Source organism: Peromyscus maniculatus, chromosome 23, assembly GCF_049852395.1.
Source record: "Peromyscus maniculatus bairdii isolate BWxNUB_F1_BW_parent chromosome 23, HU_Pman_BW_mat_3.1, whole genome shotgun sequence".
Lineage (NCBI taxonomy): Eukaryota > Metazoa > Chordata > Mammalia > Rodentia > Cricetidae > Peromyscus > Peromyscus maniculatus.
The window spans coordinates 28,922,350-28,943,693 of record NC_134874.1 but is presented as its reverse complement, the minus strand read 5'-3'; the positions used below and the strand labels follow the sequence as shown (position 1 = coordinate 28,943,693).

General features: G+C 47.9%; 1 protein-coding gene across 2 annotated transcripts in view; it reads left to right on the top strand.

The window, feature by feature from the left end:
* The first annotated feature begins 20,529 nt into the window (after positions 1-20,529).
* Muc12 (mucin 12, cell surface associated) overlaps positions 20,530-21,344 on the top strand; it is a 39,378-nt gene continuing 38,563 nt past the window's right edge. Inside the window, exon 1 of one of the 2 annotated variants that reach the window (XM_076560843.1) lies at positions 20,530-21,024. The gene's annotated coding sequence lies outside the window, so the exon portion shown is untranslated. Of the gene's footprint in view, positions 21,130-21,344 lie in introns of both variants that reach the window. The other variant, XM_076560841.1, reaches the window with a different exon arrangement.

Sequence of the window (21,344 nt, the reverse complement as noted above, 5' to 3'; positions counted from 1 at the left end):
GTTAGCCACGCAAAGGATTAGAGAGGTAGTTCTCGACCTTCCTGACGCTGCGACCCTTTGATAACGCTTCCCCATGTTGTGCTGACCCCCTACCACGAAGTTATTTCCACTGCTGCTTCATAACTGTCATTTTGCCAGTGTTAGGAATCGTAACGCAAATATCTGCGTTTTCTGATGGTCAACCCTCCAAGGGGTCAGGACCCGTAGGTTGAGAAGCACTGGCTTAGACACATTCAGAAAGTAGCCAAGCTCACAGAGCTGTGGAGAGAGGTTCTGCTTGCAGGTGCCCCGAGACTAGAGAAGCTAACCGGTCCCCAGGAGTGCTGTATCGTAGTTACTTTTTACTGTGACAGGATAAAAGGGAAGAGGCCACTTAAGAAAGGCTTGCCGTTTGGTGGGACACAGCCCGCCATGATGGGAAGGCAGAGCGTGAGGCGGCTGGTCACATGGCATCTGCAGTCAGGAAGCAGAGAGAGAGATGGATGCTGGTGCTCAGCCGGGCTTCTCCTGTCTCCCCTTAACTTCTTCCTACGTTTATTTATGTGGTTGTGGGCACGGATGCCATGGGCTTGTGGAGGCCAGTTCTCTCCTGTCCTGTGGGTCCTGGGACTGGACTCAGGTGGATTGTCAGGCTTGGTGGCAAGCACCCTCGGAGCCGTCTTGCTGCCCCCCTTTACATCTCTCTTTCATGGTTCTTGGAATCGAGCCTAGGACCTCTTGTGTGGGAAGCAAACGCTCTATCCCCAGGCCTCTTTTTACTCTTTATTTTGAGACGGGCTCCTGCTACGTTGCCTAGGTTGGTTTTGAACTTACTCTGTAGCCCAGGTGGGCCTTGAACTCGTGATCCTCATGCCTCAGCCTCCCAAGCAGCTGAAATTACAAGCCTGGACCACCATGTTCAGCTTCATTTAACTTTCACATTGACCCTAGGAAAAGGTTCTGGTACTCTCTATTTTCATCTATGGGGATACTGAGACCCAGAGGCCATCTGTGATTTCTCCAAGGTCACCCATCTTTCAAGTGGAGGAGCCAGGATTTGAACCCGAGCCTTTTAGCTCCAGAACGCGTATTTTTCACCATTTGCTATAGCAAGGAATCTCTGTGTCATTTTCTTGTGACTGCTGTAACAAATGACCCCAAGCTGGTGATTTAAAAACAACAGACATTTATTCTCTTAAGTTGTGGAGGGCAGAAATTTAAAAGGAAGGCACTGGGACCCTAGTCCCTCAAAAGCTTCTCGGGGACATGCTTCCTCGATTTTTCTAGCTTCTGGGGGATGTCTAACAGGCTTCTGCTCACGACAGCATCGCTCCAATCTCTGCCTTGTCTGCATCCTGTACAGGTCAAGTGTCCTTCTCCAGCTCCACCTGGGCAGGTGCTCTGGACAAGGCAGGTCAAATAAAAAGTTTATAGGGGGTTTAATGAGATACGAATAGAGTCCTCTTACGAGGTTGCTACTATTTGGATTTCAGACCAACCCTAACGCTGATCTTGAGATCCTTGAACATAATTACACCTGCAAAGATCTTATCGCCGTGTAAGCCCATATTCATTGTTCCCCCAGGGTCAGGACCTGTCCACACCTCACTGTGTGCTGGATAGTTTTATGTCATCTTGACCCAAGCTGAAGTCATTTGAGGAGGGAACCTCAGTTGAGAAAATGCTCCCATAAGAGCCAGCTGTGAGGCATTTTTTTAATTGGTGATTGATGGGGGAGGTCCCAGTGTACTGTGGGGGGTGTCTTCCCTGGGCTAGCGGTCTTGGGTTCTATAAGCAAGCTGGGCAAACCATGATGGAGCAGGCCAGTAAGCAGCACCCCTCCATGGCCTCTGCATCAGCTCCTGCCTCCAGGTTCCTGCCCTGCTTGAGTTCCTGTCCTGACTCGATGATATGGAAGTCTAAGCCAAATTAACCCTTTCCTCCCTAACTTGCTTTTTGGTCACAGTGTTTTGCCACAATAACAGTAACCCTAACTGAGACACATGGGAAGAGGAGGGAGCACTACTCGGTGACCTATACTGTCAGTCTCAGGTGCCTCTGGCTTGAAGAAAGTAGTCATGGCCAAGGGTGACACTACCTGCTGACGTGAGAAGATGAAGGAATTCATCTTCTGCCACAAGTGCATGCAGAAGTAGGAAAACAGAGTCCTGTCTCATTCTCCATCACAACTATGATAGACATGAAGGACCTTACAGAAAAGGAGTACCAGGCTGGGGATGTGGTAGAGTGCCTGCCTTGCATACAGGAAGCTGTGGGTTCAAACCCCAGCACCATACACACCAGAGGTTAGTGGAACAAGCCTGAAATCCCGGTACTTGGTAGACAGAGGCAGGAAGATCAGGGACTCAGGTCATCCTTGGCTATGAAGACAGCTCAAGGACAGTCTGTGCCACACAAAATGAAAAGGAGGAGGAAGAGGAGGAGGGAAGAGAAGTGAGGCCCAAACCACGGAGTACGTGCCTGGCAGGATGGAGGATGCATCCATGACAACTGGTCCACCCCAGTGTCCCTTACCACAATTTCAGAATATACTAGAATATTCCAGAGTGAGTGGCGTGATCGTAGCCGCCACTTTTTCCTCTTTTCAGTGTAAAATGGATGAGCAGACAGATTTCATTGTATTGCACAAAGTCCCAGCTGTGGCCAGGCTGACCTTGAAGGCCCCAGAGTCCTTCCAGGACGCACACTACCTTGCTTTGCTTTGGGTGTTTGCTTTGGGGATCTTTATGCTTCACTACAAGCATAAGTATACTTTGGAGGTGGTAGGAGAACCCCATGCCTCCACGGCAGTCTTCACACCTCTCCTCCCAGGGTGCCTCCTAGTGCGAGACATTTGTCCACGATGGGTGCAGGTTCAGTCACTTATGACAGTCCCTGTGGAGGCCGGAGGCTGGCGGCAGAGGCTGGCGGCAGAGGCTGGCGGCAGACATCTCCATTGCTTCTCTGCCTTATTTTTTGAGACAGGGTTTCTTTCTTTCTTTCACTATTTTTATTCATTTATTTTATGTCCCAGCCACAGTCTCCCCTCCTTCCTCTCCTCCTTCTTCCTCCCTCCACCCCCCCCTTTCCCCTCAGTCCACCCCTCCTCTGTATTCACTCAGAAAGGAGCAGACCTCCCAGGGGCTTCAGCAAAGCATGGCATACCACAGCAAGCTGCCCTAAGACCGAGCACCTCCTGCTGTCTTCAGGCTGGGCAAGGCAATCCTGCATGAGGAATAGGTTCCCAAGGGACAGCCCCTGCTCCAGCCGCTGCCCCCATTGCCGGGAGTCCCACAAACAGACCCAGCGACACAACTGTCACGTATACACAGAGGGCCTAGGTCTGTCCCGTGCAGGCTCCCTGGTTGTCGGTTCAGGCTCTTGTGAGTTCCCATGAGCCAGGGTAGAAGCCTGATGCAAGGATGGCCCAGCTAAGACTCCCGGCGGTGGCAGCGGATGCACAGCCTGAGCTGGCCACCCCTGTGATCGGATTGGTGACCACCCAGGTTGTCATCATAGAGCCTTCATCCAGGGACTGATGGACACAGATGCAGAGACCCTAGCCAAACACTGGGCTGAGCTCCGGAAGTCCTGCTAAGGGGCAGGAGGGGCTGTAGGAGCCGGGGTTCCGGGACATTGGAGGGAAGCCCACAGAAATGGCTAGCCTGGCTCATGAGACAGGGTTTCTTCACGAACCTAGAGATTGCTGTGTTGGCTGGCCTGGCTGGCCGAGGAGCCCCGGGGATCTGCCCGTCTCCTCTGCCCCCATGCTGGGGTGATAGGTGCACACCCCCTCACCTGGCTCTACATGAATGCTGGGGATTTGAACTCCGGTCCTCACCCTTACACAACAAGCTCCCTACCCACAGAACCATCTCCCCAGCCCTACTTTCCTGCTGGGGATTTGAACTCGGGTCCTCACCCTTACACAACAAGCTCCCTACCCACAGAACCATCTCCCCAGTCCTACTTTCCTGCTGTCTTTCTTTTCACGCCCTTCCTTCTCCCTTCCACTCTCTCTCCTTTGTTCTTTACTTCTTTTTTCTTACTTCATTTCCTGGAATTCGCCCTGCAGCCCAGGCTGGCTTCATACGTGCAGTCCTCTGGTCTCTGTGGTGGGAATCTAGCAGAGTCTTTGTATCCAGGTAAACATTAGAATGAAGTAGTTGTTTTCCAGAAGCACCGAGACCTTGAAGAAATCATTATAGAAAAACCATAATTGTTTTCTGTGATTTATAGACTAGTTCTCCAGAAGTAGTTTTACACCCTTGGTATGACTTAGTCACTAGATGGTCCCGGCAAACCTGGATCGTCTCGCATTAGTGGGTGTGGCAAACAGGACACAGTAAGGATTGAGGCTGCAGGGTGTGATATTTGCCTTCACAAAACAGATTAGATCGGGGCTTTGGTATGCAGAAACTGTTTTACCCAAAAAGTACCTTTTGTGTTACGATCAATAAATACGCCTTTGCGCAGCTGTTCTGGGTTCAGTCCACGGAGGCTAGACATCCCTGCTGCCAAACAAGCCTATATTCATCTTGGAGGGACCTCCTCCTCCTCCTCCTCCTCCTCCTCCTCCTCCTCCTTCTTCTTCTTCAGTTTTTTGAGACAGGGTTTCTCTGTGTTGTTTTGGTTCCTGTCCTGGATCTCGCTCTGTAGCCCAGGCTGGCCTTGAACTCATAGAGATCCGCCTGCCTCTGCCTCCTGAGTGCTGTGATTAAAGGTGTAAGCCACCACCGCCTGGCTGGGACCCTCTTCTTTGATCGTTCTGTGCAACACAGAACACCAACAGGTCTCAGCTTCCCAAGTACTGGAATTCCAGGTATGAGCTACATCCAAGTCTTAGACTAGTCTTTTGAAGGAAGAATCCACATACACATACAATGAAGAAGAAATAGAAACTGTAAACTGAGCAAGAAGGTACCCCGTGTGTTTCATGAGATGCCATGTCATAATGTTAAATGGAATAAGAAAGTCCCTAATAAGCTAGGTCAATATGATGGCATACGTCTGTAATCTGAGCATGTTAGAGGCTGAGGCAGGAGGATTGGGAGTTCAAGGCAGGTCTGGGCTACATAGCAAGGCCCTTTTAAAAAAATCACAGCAAAGCAAACATTCCTTGCTTGGTAGCACAGTTGTCTGGCACCAGAGATGGATTGTGTGGTCAGTTTGATTGTTTTGTCCACAAAGGCTTGGGGATTTTCCTCAGTGTGTAGTTTCCCCTGGACTCTCAGCCGAGGGCCATTTCACACCCCTTTTTCTTCTTGAGAGTCGAGACATTCACTGCGGTTGACAGTTGTGCTGTGGGGGAGCAACTCAGAGGCAGAGCACTTGTCCAGCCCACGTGAGACCCTGGGTTCCACCCTCAGCTCTGCGGGTGTTCGGGGAGATGGGGGGGGCAATGACTGAAAATATAAGGAGATGTGATCGCTCTCATCTGTAACCGCAGCACTAGGGAGGGCGTGCGGGGATCACCTGGAGTTTGAGGCTAGCAGGACCACCAAGTGAGACTTCTCTCAAAAACAAGACCAAGTCAGGTGTCGAGGTGCACACCTTTAATCCCAGCACTCGGGAGGCAGAGGCAGGTGGATCTCTGTGAGTTCAAGGCCAGCCTGGTCTACAGAGTGAGTTCCAGGACAGCTAGAGCTACATAGTGAGACCCTGTCTCAAAACATATATACATAACCAAACCAAAACAAAAACAAAAGTGTAAATAGTTGCCAGGTGTGATGGTGTGTACCTCTGATTCCAGGGATCATGACAGGAGGATTAGCCTGGGCTCTATGAGACCCTGTCTTAAAAATAACAACAAAATCCAACAACAACAAATGAACAAAATAAAACAAAAGCAAACAGACAAAAAAATTAAAACCCAATGTGGTAGAAACACAGCTGTGATTCCAGCACTTGGGAGGGTGAAGCTGAAAAATTAGGAATTCAAGACTAGCCTGGGCTACCTACCTAGTAAGACCCTGTCTTCAAAAGTAATATTGACTATAAGTAAAAATGATAACATTATATCTTCATTGTGGAGAATTTAGATCAAAAGAAAGGCTATCTCTCTCAAATGCACCAGTCAAATAAGCAGTCAATATTTTGCTCTATTTCTGAATGTGTGTTTACATTTATCCATGGACAGCTGACTTTTGTGTAATTTTTGAAGCAAGGAATTGGACTAACCTTGGTGCATTTTAGACAAGCACTCTACCCCTGAGCCACACTTGGCCACACACAAGGGCACTTATACACATATATAATTTTCTTGTTTTACATTTACTTATGTATGCATGTATGTATGTGTGTGTGTGTGTGTGTGTGTGTGTGTGTGTGTGTGTGTCATGACAGGCATATAGAGGTCAGAGGACAATTTTAGGGAGTCAGTGGGTCCTTCCACCATGTGGGTCCACGGGGTGGAACTCAGGGCCTCAGATTTGGTGCCGGGAACGTTTACCCCCCTGAACCATCTCACTAGTCCTACACGAGTCTCTGGAGACAGGGGCTTACCCTGTAGCCCAGGTTACTCCCGAACTTGTGATCCTCATGCTGCGTTACTTCCTGGGAAGAAGTGAACAAGCACCTGTCCACTCTTGATAGGGCACCCAGGACAGAACCAGAGTCTACTGGGCTTACTTATAGAAGTGTGGGTGATCCCTAAAATGGCTGCGTCATCAAAAAAGTCCCTAACTCAGCATGGGCAGATGACCTCTCCAAAGCTCCGTAGGTAAAGTTTTCTGTATTAGTTACTTTTCTTATTGTTTTGACAAATACCTGACTAAGCAGCAGCTCAAGGCAGGAAGGGTCTGTTTGATTCACAGATTGAGGTTGGGGTCCATCCTGGCGGGAAGGTGTGATGGCGGGAGCGTGAGGCTGCTGGTCAATGAAGGAAGCAGAGGGAGATGAACACTGGTGCTCAGCTCACTTTCTGCTTTCTACGTGGTCCAGGACCCCAGCCGACTCCTTCTGTGAGGGGATGTTAACAGGTTAGGTACAGTCACCCAATGACCTTGTCCCTCCACACTAGGTAGCCCAGGCTGGCCGCAAGCCCATGGCGCCTCTCCTTGGCCCTCTCAAAGGCTGGGGTTGTAAGTGTGGTCCGCCACACCCAGTTCTGGCAGTGAATGTTGCTGGCTGTTTTCTCCTGTGACCTATGGGGATCCTGTAAAGTCACCCTGTTTGTCCTTTCTCAGCATACGTATTCCAACCTTTCACAACAGTAAATGATACACATTCCAGAATAAAATTTTTATATGGACATCAGATGACCTTATGAGCAGTGACTATAAATACATGATGAAAATGGTATGACTGTCGCTATGGTTTCTGGTATATGTTTTCAAGCTATTCTTTCTGGTTTTTTTTTTTTGTTTGTTTTGTTTTGTTTTTGGACAAGGTTTCTCTGTGTAACCCTGACTGTCCTGGAACTCCCTCTGTAGACCAGGCTGGCCTCGAACTCAGAGATCCACCTGTCTCTGCCTCCCGAGTGCTGGGATTAAAGGCATGAGCCACCACCGCCTGGCTTCAAGCTACTCTTTGGGTGTGCATTGGAGACCAAAAGAACGGCCACCAACATCATAGGATGCACAGATAGTCAACCTTGAGCATGGTTCTGAGCCGCCCAGTGTGGGTGCTGGGAGCTGACCTCAGGTCCTCTGGAAAGGCAGTGTGTGCTCTTCATCTCTAAGCCATCTCCCCACCTCTCCTACCGCTCTTTGAGATGGGGTCTCTGTTGGCCTGGGTCTCTATAACTTGCCTGGACCACCTGGCCAGGAAGCCTCAGGGATCAACCTGTCTCCACTTCCCTAGAGTTTCGGTTACAAGTGTGAGCCACTCATCTGGCTTTTCTTTATTTAATCCCTGCTCCGGGGCTCAAACTCACGTCCTCATTTGTCAAGCCCTTTGTGGACTGAGCTGTCTCCGCACCTCTGTTTGCTTGTTTGCTTGTTTTGAGGCTCAGTTTCCTGAAACCCGGGGTTGCCTCCAGCTTGCCGCGTAACTGAAGATGACCTTAGGCTCCTGCCCCTCCCGCCTCCACCTCCCGTTCTTAGGTTACAGGAGTGGACTGCTAAGCCTGGCTGCCAGCAAGGATCTCGGGCTTGCTTTGCATCGACCGGCTTTGTTTCCTGGCAAGGTTTATTTACTTTTCTCACTCTTCTAAACTTCTTGTGCCTCAGGAGGAGAAATGTGCTTTTGCAGCCAGGCATTGTCCCCGGAATCCCTGCATTAACCCTAGTGTTGTGGACGCAGAGACAAGGGGATCCGTGGAGCTCAATGGCCAGGCAATCTGGAGCAGGGAGCTCCAGGTTCAGCGAGTGACCCTGTCTCAAGAAGAAACTAGTGGGGAGCAGTGGAGGAAGAGATCTGCAATGACCTCTGACCTCTGCACATACACAAACTAGCACACCCTGTACACAAGAAACATATGCAGGCACCCCTTACACACACACACACACACACACACACACACACACACACACACACACACTCACGCTTTGATTATCTTCCTAGTGATGCATCCCTAACCTTGGAAGTTGACCTTGGGAGGACAGCCTTTTCTGCTCTGCCCCATGTTTGGATATAACCAACTCTAAGAAGCCAGGCTAGGGAGAGCCTGGATCTTTTCATACAATGCCCTCATCCCTTGTCCCTTCTCCAAGGGACTGAGAAACGCCTGGAGAGAGGTGGCAAGAGACAGAGTCCAAGTTTCCCCTTAGATAGTGAACAGGGAAGAACAGGATGATTACGGACTGGGGACGTAGCTCAGTTGGTGGAATGCTTCCCTAGTACACATGAGGCCCTGGGTTCAATCCCCAGCAGGGCATAAACCCTGCATGGCAGTTCAAGGCCAATCTTAGCTACATAATAAGTTTGAGTCCAGCCTGGGCTACAAAAAAATCCTGTGTCAAAAAGAGTAAAACCAACTTCCACCCCACTACACCCTAAAAAGAGAAAAACACCAAAGCCAACCGACCACAAAAGGCAACAAAAGACCACTAAGAATTAAGGATATCTTGGTACTGACAATATCTAGAGATGTTAGAAAAAGGAAGTGTCACTGGGCAGTCAACATCCGTAACCCAGCCCTGGATACTTCCCTGATTCTAAAAAGAAGGTAGGAAAGAGGCAGTGATGAAGGAAATGGGGTCTATGTACAGTTTGGCCACACTGGAGAGAGAGCGAGCCTAAATTCTCCCGGGCTCGTCTGTGGCAGTCTCAGCAGACATCTGTGAGGCGGAGCTGAGGTCGTGACCCCGTTAGCAGAGCGGGTGGCATGCCCAGCACTGCATGGCGGTGCATGTCTGCAATCCCAGCACCTGGGAGTCCGCGGCAGGAGGATCTGGAGTTTGAGGCCGTCCCCGGGTTGAGCCTGGGTTGCAAAGTGAGACTGTGCCCTTTTTTTTTTTTTTTTTCATTGTTGCTGTTGGTTGTTTGAGACAGGGTAACCCCTTAGCTGTCCTGGAACTTGCTCTGTAGACCACGCTGGCCTTGTTATTTTTATTTTCTTTGAGTGCTTTGCCTCCATGTAATGCCTGTCTGTGTACCCCATGAGCACCTGGTGCCTTGGAGAACCAGAAGAGGATTTAGGTTTCATGGAGCTGGAGTTACACAGAGTGAGCCACCCTGTGGATGCTGGGAATTGAACCCAGGTCCTTTGGAAGAACAGCTAGTGCTCTTAATTGCTGAGCCATCTCTCCAACCCTGAGATGTTGTCTTAAAAGAGGATAACAGTTAAAAAAAAAAAAAAAAAGGAACATGTACTTTGCCCCCACCCCACCCCCCACCCCCATGGACCCCTGCATGACAGCGTTCACAGTCTGGAGGGACAAAGGCATTCTCTAGGCTGGAAGGAAGTCAGTGAGTCTGATTTGTCTCCTGACAGGCTGAGTGCTGGGACTCCGGCTGGTCCTCAGTAAAAACCACCTCTCCTCACCTCTGTTCACTTTCTGAGTCAGTTGGGGAAACGGCCATAAACTGCGTTTATATCCTTTTTATTGTTTGACTTGTCACAACAATAATGGTCCCTTGTTCCAACGTAAAAAGTCCAGTAAAATTTGTGACTCTAAGAGACTCCTTTTTCATCTTAGTTATGTGGAGGGTAACACAATAGCTCAAGTGTGACCTCCTCCTTAAACCCTTGTCAGCTAGAGCCAGGGTGACAGTGCCCTCTCTCCCCGGCTCCTGGGAGTGGCCTTTGCAAAACCTCTCTCTCTCTCTCCCTCCCTCTCCCGTCCTCTTCTCTCTCATTCTCTCCCTTTCTGAGATTGAGCCTCCTGGAGCCCAGGCTGGCCTGGAATGTTCTGTGCAGCAGAGGATGGCCTTGAACTTTCGCTCCTCTTGTCCCCCTACACCTTCTGAGAGAACCTGCATACATGCTAGGCAAGCACTCTGCCCATCGGCCAAGACCTCACACTGTAGCTCAGGCTGGCCTCATGGCCACCATCCTCTCGCCTCAGCCTCCCAAGTGCTTGAATTACAGGCCTGTCCCCGCCCACCCCTCTGCCTGGTTGAAACGGTGCTGCGGTGTGATACCTCAGTAAAACCCCCCACTCTATCCCCTACAGACAAAGAGAAGCTTAAACCAGAATTCCTAAGTGTAGATAAGAACTTAGACCCCTTTTCCCCAGGTGGCTGTATCTGCTACAAGGACTTTGGAAAACAGTCAGGATATTCGACCAAAAGACTAAAAAGGGAGGTGGGTTAAAATAAATTATATGGTCTGTGCCTTTAAGAACTAGCCTCACAAAGAAAAGGGAGGCTCCTTCCAACCTCCCTGCTGTGAGTGAGAGGTTTGGAAGAGCCTCCCTGGAGACTTGTAAACTTAGAAAACACCTTACTTTTGCATTCTGTACCTAAAAGTCTTCAGTGGCGGCTTTGGGGACTGTGATCTAGGCCAGGCCAGTTTCAAGTCCCCAGAAATGATGGCGCCAGCCCCAGGAACAAAAGGACAGAGTCAGGATGTCTGATGGTAACCAATTAACCACAAGATGCCCCTCTCCAGAGATAACAAGACCAGACCCCGGAGATGAGTTGTAAAACTCCTGACAGGGCAAACAGATAAGATAAAAGAAGAAGTCCAGGCCCTGGAAAAACTTGACCAATCAAGGATGGACCCGTACTAACCCCCTCCCCTCTAAGAAATTTTATGGGTTTTGCCTATAAAAACTAACTTCCCCAAGAAAGAGGCACTCCTCCCTGCCTCACTGTATTGGGTGTAGGAATGAGTCCCTGTCTAGACTTGTATCTGCAGAATAAACCTTGCTGTTGCATTCTGGACATCCAAAGGTCTACGGTGGATTCTTTGGGGGGTCATAATCTGGGCATAACATTTGGTGCGTTGGCCGGGAACCCCAGAGACCCCACCGGGACCCTCAAGGGTCCAGAGGTTTATTGACATCTTCCGGTAAGAGCGCTCTCTGTCTTGTCTCTGTCTCTGTCTTGTTATGTTTTGCGCTGGTCGACTGATTTGTACTTTGAAGGATTTGTACTTTGCAGGCTCGATTTGTACTTTGCAGGCTCTCACTGGGACAGACGTGTCCGGACAGTGATCCTGAGAGGGAAAGAGAGACGTCTCATTCCCTGATTTGGGCAAGGGACCCCCCAGTCCCGAGCCATTTGGGGCCACCTCAGAGGTGACCATTTGGTTTTAGGAGTCTCCTCCAGGGAGTGCTTAGGAGAGGAGCATCTTTGGGTACCTTTCCCCACGGTGGGAAAAAGTGCCACTTTGTATTTTGTCCCGGGAAATTGTTAGAGCCATTTTGTGGGGTTTTTTTTGTATGTTTTATTGTGGTCATTGTTACTTTACACTCTTTCTCTTCCAAGAAAAAAGGTGCATGTCTAACTGACAGGGATGTGAAAGCCCCCTGATGTCTGTTTGATCAAGGACAGAAATCTGGATTGTTTTTGCTGTGATTGAGCCTGGAGGGTCACTCTCCCCAGAGCACATCAGGCTGTCGTTCTTGGAGCTTTGTTGGTTGTCTCCTTGGGGCAAAGTTTTTCTTTCGTGTGCCCTTGTCTTGTGTGTAGTATGTTAACTGTTTTCATTGTTGACTTGACTGTGACTGTGACGGACGCTATGGGACAGTCCCCTTCTTCACTAGATCTTTGCCTAGCCCACTGGAGGGATGTGTGAGCCACAATCGAGGGGCTTGCTAGCTGTGAGTGAGGCCATCATCATCTCAGTGCTGATGTGCTGGTACTTGAATTGTCTGTGTAATGTCATCTGTTTCTGCTACTCACCTCCCTCCCTCCCTAGCTCTCTTGCTATCAGGACTGCAGGCAGCTGGCTGCTCTCACGAGGGTGGGAGTGCGTGGTCTCGGTACAGGCAGGCTAAGATTCTCATGTCCTGCTCTGGACAGGGCAATGGCTACCTGTAACTGAAAACTGTGTGAACATTGAACAGAGAATCTGACTTCAGTCAGAGGAGTTAACAAAAACTTTTTTTTTCAGGAACACTGGCAGCCAAGGACACACTTTATGACCACTGCTCCCCCTCCCTTCCTTTACTGTGATAACTTCAAGGTTTCTTCTGCCAGCCAGGAATTTCTCTTGTTAACCCTTCTCTGTCCTGATATTGCTTTAAAAAAAAAAATGTTACCAGTTCAAGATACTAGGAAAATTATGCTTTTGTTTCCACAGGAAAAATAAAAATTTACATGGGTTTTGGTCATTTGAGTTCAATGTGTTACAAATACTTGCCATCATTTAAAAAAAATTGGTTTCAAATTATTGTTGGTTAAGATAAAAGTTTAAATAAAATTTATATAGGGTCTAAGATATAAAGATTTTATATAAAATGCAAGTTATTAAAATAAGTTATAAAAGTTTGCCTCCAAGAATAAAATGTCACTGCCTATGATTGATAAGCTACCACGGCTATGTTATAAATTTAACCAACAGTTTCTTGTTTATGGTATGGTGCTGATGCAAATCGAGAGTTATTCTTGTTATGGTATATGCATGTATTTCTGTTCTTGTTTAAAATATTGTAACTTTACAATATATTCTAGAGTACTGAGGGAAATCACAAGAAGGACTTTGGTAAGAGTTTCTGTTTTAAAAAAGAAAAAGTAAAATTTGTCTAGCGTAAATGTTTGAGGGATCAAAGGAATGGACTGAAGGTACATGGAAGGTTGTAGAAGGTCAGAGGGGATGTGATGTAAACTGTTATGGTTTCTTATACCTGCAAATACTGAATTTAAAAGTTAATTCTTACTGGTTTTCATCTTAAGAATGGCTAATGATACTGCAAACTGCTTATGTGTGTATGTATACAGGTATGTGACTTGAAAATGTAAGCAAGCTTTAACTGTATGTATGTATGTATGTAACTTGGATCCAACTGTGTGTATGCGTGCAAGTTATTGTTTTAAAAAATGAGCTTTAAACAGCAACCATGTGGCTCCCTCCATCTTGGCTGGTGACCTCATGGGCAGCCATGTGGCTGGCCATCTTTTACTAAGGTTATAAAGATCTACTTGAGTTAACACCTAAGTACTTATGTCTTTACCAAGTGTTCAACAGCAAGTTTCTAGAAAATTTAAATAGATGGCAACATATGTTTATTTGATTAATATTAAAGCTGCACCTAAATGCTTTTTTATATACAGGAAAATACCTTGCTCTGGCAGCTAAACTTTGTAATTTATGCCATGTTTTCTGCCCCTTAAAAAATTATAATAATATTTTATTGCTGATATTACAAAAGACATTTGAGAGATCTTAATCTTTTAAAAACAGTTTTTATAGTTAAAAACCAATGACTTAAAAATGTTTAAAAATGTTGTCTAGCCTCCTTGTATTTGCTAAGTTTAAGCTCAAGTTATTTAGATAAAATGATACATATATATGTTTTATATTGATATTTTATTTTGGTTTCTTTACTGAACTCATATTTGATGCTAGAAGAGCTTCAACTTAAAAACATTGTTTTTAGGCTACTTATTATAGACTATTAAAGAACATAAATAGTCAGTCATAAATAATTGAGTTCTTTTTAAATTATAATCAGGGTAAATAAATACTGGTATAATATTACAGGGATATGTTTACTTATTTACTCAGTCCCTTGCATATGTTTTCAGGGTTGAGCTTGAAACAAGTAACTAGAATCAAAGTTTGTCTATTCAGATACACTTGGACAGCCCTCATACTTCAGAGATCTGCAGAATATGGCATTTAAATGTTGATCTAAAAGCTTATTATATCAGACAGGCTTCCAATCCTAGCAGTGACCCAAGGTCTCCAAAGAAGATTACATACAAGGCACCACAACGTCTCTACCTGGATCATGGCTACACTGACCACAGGGCAAGATGCCCCAATGCCTGGCTTACCCGAGAGCTGCAGAAGGAGGTGGTGCATTTTTGGGAGCTGCTGATGACTCAGGGACTCTCAGCCTCTGCCCTAAGAGGTCTAAAGGTAAAAGAGAACAGTCCTAGAGATGCTCTGTCAGTGGTATCATCTCCTCCCACCCCAGCTTCACCCTAGTCTCCTCCTTCACACAATGGGGAGCTGGAGCCCTCCTTCTCCCCCAGTGCTGAGCCCCAGATTGGGCCTGAGGAGGCCATAGAGAGGCTACAAGAGATGGAAAAAGATTATTGCCAAGATAAATGAGACTTAAAAAAAAAAAAGACAAAAGCCCTCAGAATGGAGAGAAAAACATTGCTGGATAAGATGGGCATGGCTGTCTGAGAGGATGGCACTGTACTATAAAAGACTCCCTACCTGGTAAATCTAAATGAGGACTCCTTGATATCTGAATGTCTTCCCTACCACATCAAAGATAATGTCACCAGGGTTGGCCGGGTAGATATAGATATCAAGTTGACTGGACAGTTCATCTGGGAGCAACATTGTCTCTTCCGAAGCATCCCCCAGCCTGATGAAAAAATGATGGTCACATTAGAGCCTGGTAAAGGAACTGATGGGAAGCTTGTGATGGAACTGCTGGTGCTGAAGTCAGGAAACAGGATCGTAATGGGCCGGATGGTGAAAGAAGATTGATGCTGTTCTGACTGGTGCCTCCAACGCTCTGGAGACCTGGGTAGGGATTGGTCCCTGTAATTTATAGGATTGGAAGCTTCTTGGTCTGCATTCAGATATTATCCTTCTCAGATTTCTGATAGTACTGATGGCCAAGCTAGCTCTAACTATGTCAGCGTGGCAGCATCACACAACCAGATCCTTCTGCAAGGAGATAGCTAGCTTGTTAGTTCACTTTTAGGATAAAAAAAAAACTTCTAAGCTTTGACGATCTCAAAAAAATAATGATTTAAGATAAAATATATTTAAGATTACTCTCTTGTTCTATGGTTCAGAGCTTAACATTTAGGAGCCCTGATGAGCTGGTAGAGCAATGACTACTTATTGTTCAGTTACAAGCTCAACATTTTAAATTTGTTTTAGATGTCATCTAAATATATGTAAATATAAACCTAAAAGTGCTTCTCATGAGGCCAAAAATCTCTGTCCAATTTATACCTGGCTTTCTGGACAGAAGAAAAATGCACAAGCTTTTAACCCAAATCTGTAGTTCTTGTTGGGACTCAAAGGTATGAGTCCACTTCTGCTGTTTTACAGATACCCATTACCTGCTTTGTTTACAATATGGATTTCAGTACAGATTAATAATACTAATGTATCTAAAACTTTTATGTCATTTTGTAAGCAGGCCTCAAAGGATAAAAAGAGTCATAAAATCTAGATCCACTTCACAGAGGTCGGAAGGACCCCAGATAAGTATTCCTAAAGATAATATTTTCCTCTCTCATGGTTTTGGGACTAGTGCTTTTCCCATTACTAAAGATATGGACCTAGGGGTTCCAAATAAGTTCATAAATTTTAACTTCTGTTTCTAGTTTAAATTTGTCCCAACAGATCTCCATTTGGCTGGCAGTCACCTCCAAGCTTCAGTTGCTGACTGCATTGCTCCAGACGACTGTGAGCTCCAGACTTGCTAAAAGCTGATGTGGACCAGCCCAGCTAACATGATTCTTCCCTGTCCCTATGGGGTCAGGCAGCTACATGCTTCTGACAAATGCCCCTTGCCCAGTCTTTGACCAGCATTTCAACTTTCTGCCCCATGCCCGACAACTGCGCCCCAGTGCCAGCTTGAAGCAGTTCCAGAAGAAAACACTTCGTCCATTTTCCTTTTTCAGTAAGGCTGAAATGCTGGGTCAAAAAAGCTCCCTAACATAGAGGCAAGTCTAATAGGGCCCACTGTGATCCTCATTATCTTATTCAGGCCCTATATACTTAACAGACTAGTACAATTTATAAAACAGAGGCTAGGCAGCATATAACTCATGGTACAATGGGGTTATACACAAGTCAGGACCACTGAATACGAGTCGTGTGCAGACCCCGAAGTGAGAACATGGGAATCTCTTGAATTAGAGCAAGTTAGGGGCTCATGATTGAGCCCCTCTAGGAACAAAGAAAGGGGGGAAATGTGATACCTCAGTAAAACCCCCCACTCTATCCCCTACAGACAAAGAGAAGCTTAAACCAGAATTCCTAAGTGTAGATAAGAACTTAGACCCCTTTTCCCCAGGTGGCTGTATCTGCTACAAGGACTTTGGAAAACAGTCAGGATATTCGACCAAAAGACTAAAAAGGGAGGTGGGTTAAAATAAATTATATGGTCTGTGCCTTTAAGAACTAGCCTCACAAAGAAAAGGGAGGCTCCTTCCAACCTCCCTGCTGTGAGTGAGAGGTTTGGAAGAGCCTCCCTGGAGACTTGTAAACTTAGAAAACACCTTACTTTTGCATTCTGTACCTAAAAGTCTTCAGTGGCGGCTTTGGGGACTGTGATCTAGGCCAGGCCAGTTTCAAGTCCCCAGAAATGATGGCGCCAGCCCCAGGAACAAAAGGACAGAGTCAGGATGTCTGATGGTAACCAATTAACCACAAGATGCCCCTCTCCAGAGATAACAAGACCAGACCCCGGAGATGAGTTGTAAAACTCCTGACAGGGCAAACAGATAAGATAAAAGAAGAAGTCCAGGCCCTGGAAAAACTTGACCAATCAAGGATGGACCCGTACTAACCCCCTCCCCTCTAAGAAATTTTATGGGTTTTGCCTATAAAAACTAACTTCCCCAAGAAAGAGGCACTCCTCCCTGCCTCACTGTATTGGGTGTAGGAATGAGTCCCTGTCTAGACTTGTATCTGCAGAATAAACCTTGCTGTTGCATTCTGGACATCCAAAGGTCTACGGTGGATTCTTTGGGGGGTCATAATCTGGGCATAACAGCGGTTGGAACCATCGCTTTGTACATGCTAGGCAAGCCCTCTATTAACTGTGCTGCATCCTCCAGCCCTTCTTCCAGGCTTTCTTGAAGACAGGACCTCACACGGTCATGGTCCCCCCGCTCCAGCCCCGCAGGTGCCGGGATGACGGGAGTGAGTCACCATGCCTGGCCCCTGTCGCTTCATCATTGGGTTGGGGAGGATTCGAGAATGATTTGTCGTCCATTCCAGGGCCTGGTGTGGTTCATGTGGTTGGTCCCAAGCGACAGAGAGGAGTGGAAACATGGTTGAGTAGCCGCAGACCTGAGAAGGGGGTTGCCTGGAGACATACAAAGGCAGGGTAGCTTTGGGAGGTGGTTGCCACTGGGAGAGGGGGTGGACGGGGCTTTGCAGATGGTGAGTTCGGGAGGAGACAGGAGGACTGAGAGATCATTCCTTGATGAGGAAGGGAAGGGAGAAAAGGCATTTTGTGGGAAGGCGCACACCTCTGAGACACAGGCTGCTAGGAAGTGACTTGTTCACAGTCTGCGACCCAGACCCTCTCTCTTGATGGAAAGAGAACGTTCCTGATCTCTCTCTCTCTGCCCTCCTCTGGATACCACCGAGGGAGGCCCGACCCTATCCTGGCAACCTGCCACTCAGCCCCTCTTACCTCCAGGCTGAACGAGACAAGCCTTAGCTCAAGGAGAAAAGACAGAGCAAAATCAAACATTTACTAATGTTTTTTTTTTTTTAAAGTAGAGATGGTGTGTCAGAGTGGTGGAATGTTTGCCCAGCAGGAAACGAAACCACACAAAAAACAAACACAAACCAAATATAAAAACCAAATGAAACCAAACCGTATCTAGTGACAAAGGCTTGTCACCTCAGCAGCCTGGGCGGCTGACGCGGGTGGACTCAACGTCATCTCAAGGCCAGGACAACTTAGCGAGCCCTCGTCCCAAAATAAAAGGGAAAAGAGGCTTGGCCTCCAACTCACAGGTACCGCTTGCCTCTGTTTCCCCAGCACTGCTTGATTTTGCTCTTTTTGGGGTCCACCACCCAGCTCCCAAATAAATCACACACGAGGCTTATTCAAGCTTTTTTTTTTTTCTTTTTCTTTTTTTTGGTTTTTCCAGACAGGGTTTCTCTGTGTAGCTTTGCACCTTTCCTGGATCTCGTTCTGTAGACCAGGCTGGCCTCAAACTCACAGAGATCCGCCTGCCTCTGCCTCCCGAGTGCTGGGATTAAAGGCCATCACCACCACTGCCCAGTGCTTATTCTTAATTATAAATGTCCAGCCTTAGCTTGGCTTGTTACTAACCAGCTTTATTTAAATTATCCTGTTTAGCTTTTGCCTCCTGGCTTTTACCTTTCTCTATTTCTGTACACCTTTCATTATTTCTTACTCCATGGCTTGCTGTGTAGCTGGGTGGCGGACCAGTGATGTCCTCCTCCTCCTCTGGCTCTTTTTTCTTCCCTCCCAGATTTCTCCTATCAATTCTGCCTGCCAGCCCCACCTATCCTTTCTCCTGCCTCACTATTGGCTGTTCGGCTCTTTATTAGACCACCAGGCATTTTAGACAGGCAAAGTAACACAGCTTCACAGAGTTAAACAAACGCAACATAAACAAATGTTACACCTTAAAATAATATTCCCCAACACCCCAGCACAAGGATTAAAGATGCAGCCAGACATATATCCTTGTCACCTCTAAGGCCCTAACAGAGCCACCAGGAGAGAGGCATTCTCTGTCATCACAGGCAGCCCTGTTTTCACAGGGCCATGAGAGAGACAGTCACAGAGAGGTGAGAGCTGTACCAAGACTGCAGACCACAGTCCTGTGTGGACACCGTGTCCCAGTCCATGCTTTTGGATCCTGTGCTTTGCACAGTCTGTTAGAGGACCCTGACCAGCCAATGGCCATGCAGCGTGATTCAGGAAGAAGGTGCAAGAATGCCCAAGGTTTCAGGAATTAGAAATCAGAAATTTTAGCTTCAGGAAAGAGAGAGATTTGTTTTCTCCCCCTTTTGAGGTTTTGTTTTATTTTGTTTAGAGTACTGGGAATTAAATCTAGGGTTTCATTTATGGTAGACAAGTGCTCTACCACTGAGCCACACCCCAGTCCCTCACTGGGGGATTCTAGGCAGGTGCTCTACCACTGAGCCACACCCCAGCCCCTCACTGGGGGATTCTAGGCAGGTGCTCTACCACTGAGCCACACCCCAGCCCCTCACTGGGGGATTCTAGGCAGGTGCTCTACCACTGAGCCACACCCCAGCCCCTCACTGGGGGATTCTAGGCAGGTGCTCTACCACTGAGCCACACCCCAGCCCCTCACTGGGGGACTCTAGGCAGGGGCTCTACCACTGAGCCACACCCCAGCCCCTCACTGGGGATTCTATGTAAAGTTCTTACCACTGAGCCATATTTCCAGCCTATTCTTAGGTAGATGTATGGGGATCAGGTATTATATTCCCAACTGTATTAGACACACTGTATGTGTTTGTGTGTGTGTGTATTGTGTGCATGTGTTCATGCCTGTGGAAGGCAGAAGTTGACATAGAGCTCTTCCTCAATTACTTCCCACTTTCTTTTTTGAGACAGGGGCTCTCATTCATTGTGGAGCTTGCTGCTTTGGCTAGATTGTACAGTAAGCCCTTAGCATCCTCCTGTCTCCGCCTCCCCAGTGCTGGAATTATAGGCATGTGTGACCTGGCTCTTCATAGATATTGAGGATCCAAACTCATGCTCACACTGCAAGCATTCTTCTAAGAAATGTGCACAAGCCCTAGCTACTTTTCTTGTTGCTATGACAAATCACCCGACAGCAGCAATGTAAGAGAAGAAAGGTTTGTTTCATTCAGGCTGAGAGCCCAGCCCACGTGGATGGTGCCACTCATACCCAAGGTAGGGTTTCCCTCCTGAGCTAAAATTCTCTGGGAACTCTCTCAAAGAGTGCGAGCGTTCCTAGGTGAATCCAAATCCAGTCAAGTTGGTGGTGAAGATCAGCCGCCACAATACGTGACACAGAAGCTGGCTGTATGCATAACTGCCTGTCCCCCTGAGAAGGTGCTGCGAGCCCTCCAGCCATGGGGTCCCAGCGAACTCGGAACTCTGTTACCGCAGCACCGCCGTAGCCCGGAAGTGGGATGTGGGACTGAGGACGGAGCCCGGAAGTGGGATGTGGGACTGAGGACGGAGCCCGGAAGTGGGACGTGGGACTGAGGACGGAGCCCGGAAGTGGGACGTGGGACTGAGGACGGAGCCCGGAAGTGGGATGTGGGACTGAGGACGGAGCCCGGAAGTGGGATGTGGGACTGAGGACGGAGCCCGGAAGTGGGACGTGGGACTGAGGACGGAGCCCGGAAGTGGGATGTGGGACTGAGGACGGAGCCCGGAAGTGGGATGTGGGACTGAGGACGGAGTCCGGAAGTGGGACTGAGGACGGAGCCCGGAAGTGGGATGTGGGACTGAGGACGGAGCCCGGAAGTGGGATGTGGGACTGAGGACGGAGCCCGGGAGTGGGATGTGGGACTGAGGACGGAGCCCGGAAGTGGGATGTGGGACTAAGGACGGAGCCCGGAAGTGGGATGTGGGACTGAGGACGGAGCCCGGAAGTGGGATGTGGGACTGAGGACGGAGCCCGGGAGTGGGATGTGGGACTGAGGACGGAGCCCGGAAGTGGGATGTGGGACTAAGGACGGAGCCCGGAAGTGGGATGTGGGACTGAGGACGGAGCAGGAGCCTGTTATCAGAGGGACACAGAATGGCCCGTGGAGTTGAGTGACTCCATCAGCTCTCCAGGGCCTTCCAGGTCCGTGGGAAACGCCGTTGCACACACTCAATGTAAAGAATGGGTGAGGGGAGATGGTTGGGCTAACCGTAAGCCAGAGGACATGTGGCAGATGTGACCCATAAGGTAAGAGGAAGTGTAAGGGCAGAGGGATGTGCCTGGCACCTCAGAGAATGAGTGCCAGGGCACCAGACACAATGGCCCCGTGCACGCAGGAAGAAGAGTGTGGGAATCACCGGGTTGAGGTGAAGGTTAGTGGTTCTAGCTAACCCACAAGGGTTGTCACATGTCCATACTGTACCACAAACCCAAGTCGTAAATTATCTTTTGACACAGTCGCT